Source organism: Scyliorhinus canicula, chromosome 4, assembly GCF_902713615.1.
Source record: "Scyliorhinus canicula chromosome 4, sScyCan1.1, whole genome shotgun sequence".
In the NCBI taxonomy this organism is placed as follows: domain Eukaryota; kingdom Metazoa; phylum Chordata; class Chondrichthyes; order Carcharhiniformes; family Scyliorhinidae; genus Scyliorhinus; species Scyliorhinus canicula.
Genome location: NC_052149.1, coordinates 185,535,099 through 185,551,588, shown reverse-complemented (window position 1 = coordinate 185,551,588; position 16,490 = coordinate 185,535,099). Strand labels below are relative to the sequence as shown.

General features: G+C 46.7%; 1 long non-coding RNA gene across 1 annotated transcript in view; it reads right to left on the bottom strand.

Annotated features, from left to right (window-relative positions):
* Positions 1-861: 861 nt before the first annotated feature.
* LOC119965220 overlaps positions 862-16,490 on the bottom strand; it is a 29,096-nt gene continuing 13,467 nt past the window's right edge. The window contains exons 4-6 of the long non-coding RNA XR_005460461.1: positions 9,240-9,311; positions 6,635-6,767; positions 862-2,079 (exon numbers count right to left, since the gene is read on the bottom strand). This is a non-coding gene — a long non-coding RNA (uncharacterized LOC119965220). The remainder of the gene's footprint in view (positions 2,080-6,634; positions 6,768-9,239; positions 9,312-16,490) is intronic.

The following is a 16,490-nucleotide window of genomic DNA, read 5'->3' as shown; positions in this document are numbered from 1 at the left end:
GCGCTGTCAGGCAGCAGTGCTAACCGCGGCACCACCGTGCTGCCCGGCGTCTAGAGATTTTTAAATAGCGCCCCAATCTCACCTATGAATGGAGTTTGTTAGTGCAGGAAATGGGGCTAAGCATGGCCTTGGTGGGACGTTCCTTGCTGAGGCCCAGAAATGAAACAGAATCCTGTTTAATAGCGGATTGTTCTTGACGCTGCCAGTGTCAGAAACTACTGGCTCAATGCGCTCGACACGGGACTCCGTTAAATTGTGCCTATAGTCTTTTATAAGTGATTCAAATCACACTTATTTTTTTGTTTTTATTTTCAAGATCTTTCTTTGATATTCTGCTGTTAATTGTTTCAGATATTCAGTTTATTCCTCTATCACAAAATATGTATTGTATTTCCTCCCAATTATATTGATGGAGATTTCCATGCCTCTGGCCCTATATACTCTGGGGAGAAAGCATAGAATATAGAACATTACAGCATGCAGTGTCTGCCAGCACCATCGGGGCCTTCCATGTCCCAATGAACACCAAAGGGATTAGGGTGCTTTATTAACCCCTTTAATCACATTTTGATATACTGTTTTAAGTTTCCTCTGTAATTTATTTTTGTTTGATGCAGAATTCCTCTAAGAAGCTGCTATTTTAATTTGCCCCTCAGTTTAGTTAATTAGTTTAATTGGTTCAACCCAAAATAGTGTATACACTCAGTATATAGCTGAAAGTTGACTCGTTAAATTGGACTATTCCTTTGAGGCTTTTTCTGCTTTGCTCCACTGCTACTTTGTAGCAGTCATACATTTATGAAAGTAGGTTGTGATTTTACTTTTCCTTTTATCATTTTTAATGATTTACCAGACAAAACATTGAAATGTTCTTCAAATTTATTTCTCCCGCTTTGAAATGTTTCATTTTCACAAAATAAACTTCAGTGACAAGAAATTAGAAAATAAATAATTTACAAAGATCACTAGATTTGAAAATCATTGCAAAATGCAATATACACAATAGTAATCTTAACTTTAGATTATCCAATTTTACAGTCAGTGACAATTGCCCACAGCTTTCTGTAGGCTTTTGCACTGGAACTTGCTTTGATTTTAAAATCCAGGATAAACAACTGTGCATCTCCTGAACAAACCAGATTAAAGTATCATGAATGAGCAGTACAGAGTCTGAGCCAGCAGTATCAGTTAATAATATTGAATTCAGTGCCAATTTATGTACAGAAAGTGAAATAAAGAGAGTGAACGGAAGAAAAATAAGAGAAAATGATAAAAAGACAGAAAGAAAAAGTGAAAGCAAACGTTTAATTTAAATTCTATTTATTTCAAGTTGCCAACAACAATTAAAAGCTGAAGGCATGAGACCCCACACATATAAAAGTTAATTTTCAAAGCCAGAGAGGGTGTTTGGCAGTAATTAAGACTCATCACTCTACTGAGCATTTACTTATCTGAGAGAAGACACCCCCTAGCTTTTTATGGTGTATTTATTGGGTATCTATCACATAGATATAGCAACCAGATGTAGAACTATATTATTCAATGCAAATTATCTTGGCAACATACTGATATAATGAAGTCTCTGGAGCACTAGGACAACGGACAGCAACCTCCTGATTTCTGTGTTCAACTGTGCATGTTAATTCGGTGCAAGTTGCTGTCCGATTTACCTTTTAATAATAGTCAGCGTAAAAACAGCCGCTCTATTACTTCTGCTGTAAAATTCAGGCTGATGTCACAAAGTGAAATTTCAACTCATCTTTAAAGGAGAAATACCCTCCAGGTTTATGTTTCCTGGCTTACCTTGCCCGGGCTTTCAGGTATGTTCTGCATTTATAGTTCAATGTGATTATTTGAATGGTAACATCATTTTGTATAGATAAAACAAGTATACAACTCATCATAGTATATTTGATGAAAACAGATAATTGGATTCCAGTTAGCTTTCAGAAAAAAATATAAGTTTGTTCATTGAATTTATATATAAAAATAAATTGAAGAAGCCTGTACAAGAATTCAGAATGTTCTGCTACTTCCTTTGCTTTCGACAGTTCTCATGTTCAATACCCAAAACACGCTCTGAGAAATAAGAAAAAAGATTACAAACACTCACAGTGGAAAGATAACATGAAAATCATGATCATATTGTCTTCAAATATAAATATGTTAATTTCAATACACTTGCAAATAAAATATATTCACAGAATAAATGGTCAAGGTTAATTTACTTAAATAAAGCATTTTTCCTGTGAAACTACAAAGTTACATTTACAATTGAAACAATTAGGAAAAACTCTCTATCACTAAATGTGCAGAGTAATTGTCGTCATTAACTAAATCAGTGTTACAGTTGAAATCACTTTGCGATTTATTTAACACTGCAATCATACTACAAGCTTAACATTAAGTGCAAAGTTGTTTAGAATTTGCAATGATAATAAACTTGTGGGCTGCTAAGTTGACACCAAGACCAAAATGACTCTGGCTCCAGTGTTTCTTTGCATTCTGACTCCAAATTGCTTTTAGAAAATTGCAGCATTGTTGAGAAGTGAAATGACTGTGAACTGCTGCTACAATTATAATATCAATTTGCCCTAAAACACCTTCAATGCTAATGCCACATTTGTACAAGATGCTATCCTTTCTGATTGCAAAAATTGAATGAACACCATTATCTAAAACTTGATGATTTGCAATTAATTCATTGTCATTTTCAGGGTGCAATACTTTTATTTCTTCGCAATTAACATAAAATGCAGGACTGTATACATTTTTCTGATGTCTTTCAAATGGATACTCCCATTCAGCTCAGGTTTAATTGCCATGTGCAGTGCTAAAACTAAGTAAGTAGTGACTGTTGAAATGATACAGGATACATTAAATCATGACAGCTGAGTGCTGATTCAAATCAAGGTTTGACGTGCAAGGTGTAAGTTTAATATTTCTACCTATTACATAGAACATACAGTGCAGAAGGAGGCCATTTGGCCCATCAAGTCTGCACTGACCCACCTAAGCCCTCGCTTCTACCCTATCCCCGTAACCTAATAACCTCTCCTAACCATTTTGGACACTAAGGGCAATTTATCATGGCCAATCCGCCTAACCTGCACGTCTTTGGACTGTGGGAGGAAACTGGAGCACCCGGAGGAAACCCACGCAGACACGGGGAGAACGTGCAGACTCCGCACAGACAGGGAATCAAACTTGGGACCCTGGTGCTGTGAAGCCAGCGTGCTGCCCCTTATTTAAAGTATTTTGTAGAAATTATAACCAGTTTAAAATTAATGTTGTGTGCAATGCCGGAATCAGTGACACAAAAACACAATTGGGCCACTAGTCACAAAATTCCTGGAGAAATTTACACTAATAATTAATCTGGTAGTCTTGCAGTGGGATTTCCAATGTGGCAGTCCATAGCTGGAAAAAGAGCTTAACCTGTCTGAATTTTAAATAGTGATTTCACCTTGTTAAAGTATTTCAAGTTACAATAATGGGTCATGAAATAAAATATTTAATTGCACAAAACTTTATATCTACATAGATATACATATATCTTGTTGTACAACCAGAGAATATTCTTTATTAATAAATTATGAAACAGCGGTCTCACCGCTGACAATGGGATTTCCCATTAAATCCACCCCATGCCACCAGGAAACCCGTGATGGGAATTTTCCATTGGTGGGAGTGGAAGATCCCGCCGGTGAGAAGTAGTGTTTTACAGCTGGAATTCTCCGTTCAGGAGACTAAGGGCGAGATCCTACGGCCTTGCTGCACCAGAAAAGCAGCTCGCCGAAGCGCAGCGTGGCCATTGAAAGCTGGGAGACACTGCTCCCTGGATCTCTCCAGTTCGCAATGCCTGGTGAGATTCAATGCAATCTCACGAGACGTTGCAATGTGAATCCCGCCCACAAGGTACCAATTTGGGATTCAACTCCTTAGCCTCAGATATCTCAGGTGTGTGCTGTTTGGTACTGAACCCCACAAACGGGGACCAGACAGAATGGCACTTGTGGGGTTTTCAGGCGGTTCAGAGGCCCCCAACTGCCTTCTCTTTGGGAAAGGTGGTGCCCTGGCACTGCTGGTGTCACCTGGGTAGCCTGGCAGTCCCAGCTTGGCACCCTGGCAGTGACACCTGGGTGCCAGCCTGGCACTGCTAAGGTGCCCAGGTGGCATTGCCAACTAGCATAGGGTGCTTCCAGAGTGCCAGATTGACACTGCCAAGTTGGCACTTTTTGCATGTGCGCGCTCGGGCCGGGGTTGCCTGGCATAGGGATTGGGAGGGGGTCCAAGGACCCTCCCATATTGCATTCGGGCTGGGGAGGAGGTCGGGGATTCTTTCGGGGGTCTCGGAGAGCGGGACGCCATTTAAAAATGGCAGGCCGATCTCTCGCTACAATGAGGAGCTCTAGCGAGCGAGGCTCCCCACTGTAAAAATTGGGGTAATATGTGGCCTTGGCCAACGTGTTTCCCGTTCAGGCCCCATATTCAACGTGAGTGCCGTGAAACACGCGGCTAAACGCGCTCGCTCAGGGACTTTGTTCCCTTTTTGGAGATCTATGTGTTGCCGATGGGACTGAATTGCGTGGAATTCGCACTTTTATTGGGGGAGCTATTCAGTAAGCAAATCAGTACATGCTAATGGGCCAGCACTCTGCCAGCGCGTATGGCAAACAATTCCTGGCCCAGCGGGTGTTGTAACGCCTGGGGCAGGAGTTAGCGCAAAAGAGCCTGACGGCTGGGGCTGTTTTTAAGCGCTCCACTTACCACACACTCACTGCAGCCACCAAGATGACACAGAGAAGACCTGTACCCCGAGGATGGGAGTCTGAGGTGGATCTACAGCTCCATGCCAGTGGGGAACAGAGGGAGACCTTCACACCCTCATCTCCAGGATGGGTCGCAGACTTAAGCCTGGATCCTGAACAGCACCTTGGAGATGGTGGCAGAAGCATTCAGCACTGCCAGCCTCACCAGGTGGAGGCAGCTGGTAATCTGTACGGGTGAGGCACACTTGTGAGCAGCATGGTAGCACAAGTGGATAGCACTGTGGCTTCACAGCGCCAGGATCCCAGATTCGATTCCCCGCTGGGTCACTGTCTGTGCGGAGTCTGCACATTCTCCCCGTGTCTGCGTGGGTTTCCTCTGGGTGCTCCGGTTTCCTCCCCATGTCCAAAGATGTGCAGGTTAGGTGGATTGGCCATGATAAATTGCCCTTAGTGACCAAAAAAAAAAGGTTAGAAGGGGTTATTGGGTTACGGCGATAGGGTGGAAGTGAGGGCTTAAGTGGGTCGGTGCAGACTCAATGGGCCGAATGACCTCCTTCTGCACTGTTCTGTGTTCTATGTTCTGTGTGAGGGTCACTGGTAAGGCCTCTGCCCTGAGAGAGGTAGAGAACCAGGGTGGATTCCAAAAGCCACGGTGCCGGTGTCCTTTGGTAGGAGTGAACTCTGCAGGTCCCCTTCTTCCTCTGTAGTGGGGCAGCAGTTCTGAGTAGTGCCAACAGCTGGTGGGCCCAATTGAGTCTGGCCCTTGATAAAATGGCCCTTTATTCCTTTGATAAAATAGCTGGGGTATGAGCCTGTGTGGGCTCCCAGATGACCAGAGGCTTCCTGAGCATTTAAAGGACACAGGCAGCATTCAGCAGTGTGAGCAGCCAGGAGCCAGAAAATACCACCAAAGGATGGCCTGGGTGGGCTCTCACATCACCAGAGGCTCTGAGAACATTCACAGGACACAATGAGCAGTCAACAATGGTGGTCTGAGCCAGGGCACCCGAACCAGAGGGAGGCACCCCAAGTCCACGGACTTGGCACCAAATTGTTCCCCTCTACTGCCCAGCCCAGGCAGCCTCTTCCTCTGCCACCCCCCAGCAAGCCCAACAATTAAAAAAAAAATTTAGTGTACCCAATTCATTTTTTCCAATTAAGGGGCAATTTAGTGTGGCCAATTCACCTACCATGCACATCTTTTGGGTTGTAGGGATGAAACCCATGCAAATACGGGGAGATAGTGCAAACTCCACGTGGACAGTGACCCAGAGCTGGGATCGAACCTGGGACCTCGGCGCCATGAGGCAGCAGCACTAACCACTGCGCCACCGTGCTGCCCTAAGCCCAACAATTTTTGAGGGTGTTTCAGCTTTTTGTTAGCCTTCCACTCCCCCTCAGCAGTCATGGCTCCCTTGTAAATATTTGCAATAATTTGTGTCCGTGGGACATCTGCCTAAGAGGGGCGGAGCATCGCGGAAGGGTTGAGCATGAAGTGTCCAAGCTGCTGATGGTATTGAAAGCCATGCAAATATCGGTTTTATAGAACATAGAACATAGAACAGTACAGCACAGAACAGACCCTTCGGCCCTCAATGTTGTGCCGAGCCATGATCACCCTACTCAAACCCACGTATCCACCCAACAACCCCCCCCTTAACCTTACTTTTATTAGAACACTACGGGCAATTTTGCGTGGATCAGCGAGCACAAACATCGATAACGTCACCAGCAAGGGACTGGAGCATGGCGTCGGAATCAGCACCAGCACCCCAAAATGAAGAATCCGTGCCTACATATTTCATTGATCGTATTTGACTCTGAGCTCAATCTAAAGTTCTCCAATCTGACACAGTACTTACACATTATTCCTGGTTTCTTGTGTTGTTACCATGTGATTGTAAATCGCCAATGGCTTTTTTATTTCACCATAACCTTGCAGTTCAGCAGCAGGAAAATATGTTGTTATATCATTATCTGCAGGAAACTGTAAACCTGCAGAAATAAGACACAAATATAAGCTCAATTCATTGCTGCACTGACAAAGAAATGCATAATGACCGTGACAAATTGTGAAATACTTAAAAAATCAAGGGCAATAAAATTTATGGCGCAGCCAGCGATGCCCATGTTCCATTAAATAGAAATATAAAACACCTCAAACAACAACTGCAAATAACTTACATGAAGAAATTGTTGAGATACTGACGGAGAGTATCATGAGGGTATTCACGCGTGGAAAGTTAAATCATGTATTTATTCAACGGATTGGATAGGTTGGGATTATTTTCCTCGGAACAAAGAAGGCTTCCGGGTGACTTAATTGAGGTGTACAAAATTATGAGGGAGAAGAGGTAGGGCGGACAGGATAAAATTGTTTCTCTTGGTGGGGAATTCTAGAAGCAGGGACATAAATTCAAGATAAGTGGCAGAAGGTGTAGAGGGGACGTAAGGAAAAATGTTTTTACCTAGAGGCTAGTGGGCTGCCCGAGTTGGTGGTGGAGGCAGAGACCTGAAACTCTTTTAAACGGTACCTTAATCTGCACCTTAAGTGCTGTAAACTACAGGGCTATGGACTGGGTGTAGGAAGGTGGAATTGGAAAGGGCACTTGGGTGTCCTCATGCTGGCATAGACAAGATGGGCCAAATTGTCTCCCTCTCTGCTGTTACTTCTCTCCGATTCTATGAATATAGACACACATGTTTTCTAATTGAGCTCAGACTGTTGGGAACCTCAACTGTTTTTTTTCAAATAATCAGGGGGAAATTAACCTCAATTTCTTGGACATGTGTATTCATGGGGATTCACGCAAAGCTGGCCAATGGAATACATCGAGAGAGCAGTAACATGTTCACCCAGGGAAACGGGGGGCATGGGGGGTGGAGAGAAGTGAAAGACAGTGGTCAGGAATGAAGTGAAGAACACAGTTAACAATGGGAAACGGTAGGTAATGGAACAAAGAGATGGGAAGCCTGATGCAAGAGAGAGAGAGAGCTCCATTAGGTAAGAGAATGAGGGAGTGCGCAAAAAGAGAGTGGGCAATGAAAAAGCACAGAAGGGATATGCAAATATTATTGTGATTAGAGAAAGTGGGCGAGACTGTCCGGTGTCGTTCGTGGCAGGGCCTGTTGCGAGTGAGAGCGGAAATTTGGCGTTCCAGCCAGAACTCCATTCACTTTCAGCAGCATCAGAAAATCCCAGCCATGAATGAGGATGGAAGATTTTGAGAGAGGCAATAGACTGGGAGATTGTGAAAATGCACGACAAAAACACCCTTGAGCTTTCACAAATGGCAAAGTTCAGAGAAACCATACATTCACTTCAAGAATAAGAAAAAGAGAAATTGGAACAGGGTCATAGTCATTACTGCACAAATGGTGCTTACTTATCTTTACTGCATTGGTATATACTGACGAATCCATCATGGAAGTTGAGTAGTCATAGTTTTGGTTAGGTATTAGAAAACCATAAATAATGTATGACCGACTGGTAGATAGGGACGACACCGTACTGGACGCAACAAGAAGGAAATGGGAGGACGACCTGGGGATGGAGATAGGGTGGGGACTCTGGAGCGAAGCACTGCATAGGGTCAACTCCACCTCCACGTGCGCAAGGCTCAGCCTGACGCAACTAAAAGTGGTACATAGAGCCCACTTAACGAGAAACCGTATGAGTAGGTTCTTCCCGGAGGTGGAGGACAAATGTGAGCGGTGCCAGAGAGGCCCGGCCAACCACGCCCACATGTTCTGGTCTTGCCCCAGACTTGTGGAGTACTGGACAGCCTTCTTCGAGGCTATGTCCAAAGTGGTGGGGGTGAGGGTGGAGCCATGCCCGATAGTGGCGGTCTTCGGGGTTTCAGACCAGCCAGATCTATTCCTGGGGAGGAGGGCGGACGCCCTTGCCTTTGCCTCCCTGATTGCCCGCCGTAGAATCCTGTTTGGCTGGCGGTCAGCAGCACCACCCAGAGCTGCAGACTGGCTGTCCGACCTCTCGGAATCTCTCCAAATGGAGAAAATCAAATTCGCCATCCGAGGGTCGGACGGCGGCTTCCACAGAACGTGGGAGCCATTCATGCAACTGTTCCGGGACCTGTTTGTGGCCAACGTACAGGAGGAAGAATAGTCGGGTGGCCAAGAACCAGGGGAAAATGGACGGGAATCGGGGGAAGTTAGCCGGGGGGAGGGAGGGGGGGGGGGGGGGGGGGGGGGCTACGGGCTCGGTATGGGGGTTTGATGGCAAGCCAAGGCCCAAAACCAAACTATAAATAAATGCCTATAAACATGTGCCTCGGCCATATTGGGGAATGTAAAATATGTATGCTGGAGAAAACCATAAATAAAATTGTGCAAAATATATGAATATTTAAGGACAAGAATGAATACCATTTATATTAATGGAAAATGAAGGATATTTCTATTCACATGCAATCCATTCTATTTTACAGGTAAAACCAAGGGACTCACCTGAAGCATTATCACCTTTGTCTGGATATGAAGGTGCTTTGAAAAATCCAGGTCTTTTCAAAACTGTCATTCCTGAAAGTCAGTTAAAGCATCACTATTGTTACTAACAGGTACGTCATACTTAGTATTTTGGTAAACCATTACTCTTGGTAAACCATCTATCAGCCTGCTAAGAATAACACTTAGGGCTGGATTCTCCGGTCCTTGAGCCGTGTGTTTCTCGGTGTTGTGCCGTTCACTGGAGGCAGGATTCTCTCTTGAATGATGACATGCCAGCACCTTCTCTCCCCCTTCCCATAAAAAGTTCACATTCATGTCACATGGGAAAAACAATTATAACTGAAAAGAGCATTTGAATTTTATTGCTAAAATAACAGGAACTCAGAAATTACAAAGGATTGTCCTGATCTCTTGCTGTACTTTCAACAGGATTTTGTAAGAAACCCAAAACAAATGATCACATTCAGCTGCTTTACACTGTTTTCCTCAGGCTCTTCCAGTCTCCCACCAGAGACCTGCTGCAGAAATGAAGGCTGACCAAGTTCAAATGACATCCATTTAAAAAGAATGAAATTGATACATTATATTTGAGATATCAAAACAGGTCCTTCTCAACTTGTACTGTCTATATTCTCATTCCCTGTGTCAGACAGTCAGTATGGAGATGATTTTAGCTTTACAACTCAGTGAATATTTGAGAATAATTGGGAGAGATTCTCTGGTCTGCGACACTGAAATCGCGTTTGGCGATCGGCCGGAGAATCCCCGTTGGCGCCGGAATTGGGGGCGGCGCCGGTTTTGCAATGCTCCACCCCCTCCAAAATGGCGTACTCGGGAGTATACCGCACGCCGTATGGACAGCCTCAGAACGTCACCTGAGGCCCTCCCCTAATGGTCCGCCCCCCGATGGGCCGAGTTCCCGATGGCGTGGGTCACTCATGCTATTTATTTTCAGGAACCCGGCATGGTGACTGCGAACTGAGTCCAGCGGCGCCACAGTTTGGGGGGGGGGGGGGGGGGGGAAGCCAATCCGCGGGCAGGGGCGGAGCTTTGGTGGGGGCTGGGGGCACTGGTGGGGGGGGGGGGGGGGGTGGTCCGGGGTGGCGAGCCCGGCCAAAGGAGGCACTATTTGGCAGGCCGGGTCTGCACGCGGCCAGCGTCATAGCGCAAGGCATGGCCGCTGCAGGCTGCCGCCACGTGCATGCGCAGCCACGGATCTGGCAATTCTCCAGCCTTATCTGCAGCGAGAGCCGCGGTCTCTACGCTGCATGCCTGCTAGCCCTCCACCAGACGGAGGATCGGTGGAGGTTTTGCGCCGTTTTTTCGGGCTTAAAACGCCACTGTTCCCACGCCAACGTCAGCACGTAGTCCCAAAATCATAAAATCCAGCCCGTTGTCTCTCGAACATTGAAACCGTGAAAATTCAACCATTACCTAGATTTCAAACATGGGTAGCATTTATGTTTTACAAAACCTAAACCCATTGCTCATGAATAAAAGTCTTAGTTCGAAGATGGGTTACAGTTGTTATCCATTTCCAACATTTGCAATTGGCACAGTTAATCTCCCAATTGTTTCTTGCTGGATTTCCAGTGGTAGAAGCACATTTCCGTGTTTATTTAATTGTTCAGGATAATTTAAAAACCCAGGTTGACCCAAGAGAGCTACACCATGTACGCAAAACCATACCTATGTCTGTACTTACGTAATAATAATCTTTATTGTCACAAGCAGGCTTACATTAACACTGCAATGAAGTTACTGTGAAACTCCCCTAGTCGCCAAATTCCGGCGCCTGTTTGGGTACACTGAGGGTGAATCCAGAATGTCCAAATTACCTAAAAGCATGTCTTTTGGGACCTGTGGGAGGAAACCAGAGCACCCAGATGAAACCCACGCAGACACGGGGAGAACGTGCAGACTCCACACAGACAGTGACCCAAGCCGGGAATCGAACCTGGGACCCAGGCGCTGTGAAGCAACGGTGCTAACCATTGTGCTACCAGGCTGCCCTGCGTGCAGGCTTCCGGTGATAGTAATTGGCCTTTCAGTCACATCCATCCACCTTTTAATTAAGGTCTTTCCTTGGATTGCCACCTTTCCATGGTGGAGAGGCTTGAATGTTCCATTGACCCCGAGGGCAATGTCATCGGGAGTCTTAAGCTCCTGGCAGGGTCACCCATAACAGTAAGATTGGAGAGGAGGAACCAGAAAAAGTGCAATCCAAGACAAGTCCTCAGCGGCGGATTAGGTGAAAGATACCCATATGGTATCAGTGGCTGTGATGGTGATGAAGGCTGCAGCAGTCGGGAGATCCCAGTCACCGAGGTTCCCTTGCCACTAGAACTGGACCTACCCTCTGTCAATGACCATATGTCTGCCGATGTGCAATGGCACACTGATGTTAAAAGATGTCCCACACCAAGCGTCCCATACCAGGCGTCTACCTAGAGGAAACCAGTGCACCCTCCACCCGGAAAACCCCTGCGGCGATCGGTGAGAGGTGACAGGACTTGACTGTGAGATCTAGAGGTCCCTCACTTTGGACTGGCATGCAGGCAGTGGAGTTTGATTCAGTTGTCTCGCTGTGTGGAGAGGAACAGGAGGGTGTTTCGACAGCTTTCGTCACGACTGAGCAGCCCTCTTCAGGATCCACTCTGCTCACCCCGCATGAGGAAAGAGCTAGAAAAGGTGCCCTAAAAATAGTCTGTTCTGTCATCAACCTGGCTGGAAAACCACATCCAACAATCTCATCTACCTGCGGTCAGAAAATCAAAGTTAAGCTAAATTTTGGAACCTGGAATGTATGAATCCTAATGAATAATGGGCACAACAATCAACTGGAATGTAGAGCTGCCATTGTTGCCTGTGAACTCAGGCACTTCAACATTGATGTCGCTGACCTGCAAGAGACCCAAAGAGTAGGCGACGGACAGCTGAGGGAAGATGGCGGTGGTTATACCCTCTTCTGGAGAGGAAAACTTGAGGTTCAAACCAGAACACTTGGAATTAGTTTTGCCATCAAGATCAAACTCATCAACTCTCCAAGCTCCCAGTTGGCATCATAGAACATAGAACAGTACAGCACAGAACAGGCCCTTCAGCCCTCAATGTTGTGCCGAGCCATGATCACCCTACTCAAACCCACATATCCACCCTATACCGTAACCCAACAACCCTCCCCCCCCCCAACCTTACTTTTATTAGGACACTACGGGCAATTTAGCATGGCCAATCCACCTAACCTGCACAGCTTTGGACTGTGGGAGGAAACCGGAGCACCCGGAGGAAACCCACGCACACAGGGGGAGGACGTGCAGACTCCACACAGACAGTGACCCAGCCGGGAATCGAACCTGGGACCCTGGAGCTGTGAAGCATTTATGCTAACCACCATGCTACCCTGCTGCATCAACGAGTGCTTCATGACCCTCCGTCTACAACTTGCCAAGAACCAGCAGGCAAAGGTTGTGAATGCCTGTGTCCCAACCCTTGATGCCAATGATAAGTCCAAAGAAGGTTTCTACTCCACCCTGGGCACCATACTCTCAAACTTTCTGGAGGAAGATACGATCATCCTCCTTGGAGACTTCCACCCCAGGGTTGGAAAGAACTCCCAAGTCTGGAATGGAACCATCGGAAAAGAAGGAGTTAAGAATTGCAACTCCAACAGGGAGTTCTTCTTCTCGCCAAATGCATGGAATGCCAGATTGTCATCACTAACACACAGTTCCGCCATAAAGACAAGTTCAAGACTTCTTGGAGACATCGGCGATCGAAGTACTGGCACACGATCGACTTTGTCATTGTCCAATCATTAGACGAAAAGAATGCCGGTATCACCAAAGCAATGAGCAGTGCAGATGACAGCTGGACAGATCACCAGCTCATCCGCTCCTCTATGTCCATCAAATTCTACCAGAAGTAGGGGAAGATGAAGAAACAGCTCAGAACAAAGATCAATGTTGAGCAGCTTCAAGAGCCAAGCATATTAGTAAACTTCCAACAATGCCTTCATCAAAATCTCCAAAGCATTCATTCTAATGGAGTGGAGGAAAACTGGAAAGAAATTAAGATAGCCATCATCTCGAGCTGTGAAGAAACCATCAGCTACAGGACTAGGAAACACCAAGGATTGTTCGACAAGAATGACCACACCATCCAAGACCTCTTTGGCAAGAAGAGGAAAGCCCTCCACGCCCAGCAAAACAGCATCACCAGCAAGGTGAAAAAGAGAGCTCATCAATTAGCCAAGGTGGAGATACAAAGAAGAACTATGGAAATCAAGAACCAATGATAGAATGAGAAAGCTAAGGAGCTGAAACTCCTCGCTGACAAGCATGACACTCGAGGTTCTTCAGTGTCACCAAGGCAATATATAGATCGAATACACTAGGCCTCAAACCGATGCGGAGTAAGGATGAAATCCTCTCAAGAGATAGAGGAAACATGGGCCTTCGATGGAGAGAACACTTCAAAGAACTTATAAACCATCTTACAACCTTAGATGAGAACATGTTTGAGGAAATCCCCAACTTTCCAATATAGATGATCTTGGACTCCCATCAAGCATGGATGAAGCCAAAGCCACCATTAAACACATGAAGAATGGAAAAGCCGTAGGAGTGGATGGGATTTGAGCTGAGATTTTCAAACTTGGAAGAGAAAAGATCACCCGTTACCTCCATCAGCTGTTTCTGCCAAACTGAGACAGAGATGAAATTCCTGCCAACTTTGTGGATACCGTCATCGCCACCACCTTCAAGAAAGGAGACAAAGCAGACTGTTGAAACAACTGAGGAATCTCCCTAATGTCGCCAGGAAGATTATTGCCCGATTCCTCACTGGTGACATTCTCCCAGTCTCTGAAGAAATCCTTCCAGAAAGCCAGTCTGGCTTCCTACCAAACTGTGGAACAGTGAACATGATTTTCACTGCTCGGCAACTTCAAGAGACCACTCTACATGACCTTTGTTGATCTGACCAAGGCTTTTGAATCAATCAGAAGAGCTATGGAGGATCCTGTCAAAAATTGGCTGTCCCGAGAAATTAACTCCTCCATGACAAAATATCGACGACAGTCCTCATTGACGGAAATAAGACAGAAACCTTCGAAGTCAAGACGAGTCAAACAGGGATGTGCCAACACCCCTTAACTTTTCTCCATCTTCATAACCACCACCTTCACCTTGTCAAGATCAAGCTTCCCAGTGGAGTGGACATCATATACAGGATGGATGAAAAGCCTTTCAACCTAAACTGGTTGAAATCTAAGAAGAAAGCGACACTGATATCACTCGTTGAACTATAGTATCTAGACGATATCGCCATCTCCACTCTCTCAGAAGACAATCACCAAGCCGTGCTTGACACCTTCGCAGAAGCAGACCAAAGAATTGGTCTCAGCCTCAACCTCACGAAGACTCAAGCCCTTTACACACCCGCCCCAGGGCAAGATCTGGTCTCTCTCCTCAACAAGATCAACAGAGAAACCCTCCCAAGTGTGGAACATTTCCCACACTTAGGGAGCCACTTCTCCTCTAAGGCTGACATTGATACGGAGCTCCAACAGTGCATCCAATATTGATTGTCTGCAGGGAGTGAAAGGCTGACAGGTTAGCATGGCCCGCACCCCTGTGCCTAACCAGATGCAACGGGCTACATGGTGGCCCTAGTTGGCACTGCGGGCTTTGCCTCCGCATATTCCTCCCTTCATCCCCGCACGCCTGGCCCCTCGATGCCCGGCGCTGTGGAGGCCTCTGGCACTAGTGCCTGTCCCTGATGCTAGGGGTACCATCGGCTGGAACTGCCCTTGTCAGCAGTACGCTCTGCGGCCCCCGGTAGAGGATGCTATGGGCATTGCCCTGGGTGAGCCACTGACAGGTGGTGGATTATCCCCCTCCCCCAGCCCTGCCCCCCACCCCAGCCAGTCCGGCCAGTGTCCAGCTCGGCAGCCCATTGTAGCACCTCTCCATGTCCTACCTCCTCTGTCTCTCCCTCATCAGCCACAATGCTGATTTCCCGATTTTTTAAAAGCACAAGTGAACTACGCCATCGGGAACTCGGCCCATCGGAGGAGGAGAATCGCGGAGGCTCTGGCGAATTCTGGGTCGAGCCCGCTAATAATATGCAAACGGTGATTAACATTGGCGGGGAAGGTCCAAGTGGTGGAAATGAATATTCTGCTCACGGTTCTTGTTTATTTTACAGGTTCTCCTGATCTTTATACCAAAGGCCATTTTTTTCGGAAATTGGACATGATTATTTAGGAATTTGTATGGGTGGGGAAGGTTCCGAGGGTGGGGAGGACCCTGCTACAGAGGAAGAGGCAGCAGGGGGGATTGGCGTTGCCGAACCTACTTCATTGTTATTGTGGACAAGGTGCGGCGATGGTGGGAAGGAGAAGGGGTAGAGCGGGTTGAATGGAGGAGGAAGCTTGTAAGTGCTCTAGTTTGAGGACCATGATGACAGCAGCATTGCCAATGGCTCCGAGTAGGTATTCAGAGAACCCAGTGGTGCAGTCCACAGTGAAGATGTGGAGTTGCCGAGGGGGATTGAGTTCAGGTGTCTGCAGGTTAGGGACTTTGCCCGAAAGGTCTGAAGGGGGTTCCCTAGGTAGCCGGGATACACCCTGCTGCAGTGACTGCTGCTTCCGAATGTGGAAGGAGAGGGAAGAATTGGGATATATACAAGTGGCTGGGGGGGGGGGGGGGGGGGGGGGGGGGGGATGCAGGGAAGCGAGCGGAAGATCAAGGAGAAATGGGAAGGGGAGTTGGGAGGGGAGATCAATTGGGGAGTATCGAGTGAGGCACTGCATAGGAACGCGACCTCCTCCTTGGCAAGGATGAGGCTGATACAGTTTAAGGTGGTGTACAGGGTGCATGTGACTCGGGCGAGAATGAGTGGGTTCTTTCAGGGGGTATCAGATGAGTGTGAGATGTGTGGGCGGGGCCAGCGAATCACACGCACATGTTTTGGGGTTGCGAAAAATTGGGAAGATTCTGGGCGGGAGTGTTCAGATCTTAGCCAAGATAGTGGAGGAGGAGGTGGACCCTGACCCTTTGGTGGCAATATTTGGGTTTCAGAGAAGCTGGAGCTCATGAAGAGGAGGAAGGCCGTGTCATGGCCTTCACCTTTCTGAATGCATGGCAGAGAATTTTACTGGAGTGGCGGTTGGCATCGCCACTGGGGGTAGCAGCTTGGTTGGGTGACCTGTATGACTTCCTGCGGTTGGAGAAGATAAAGTATGAA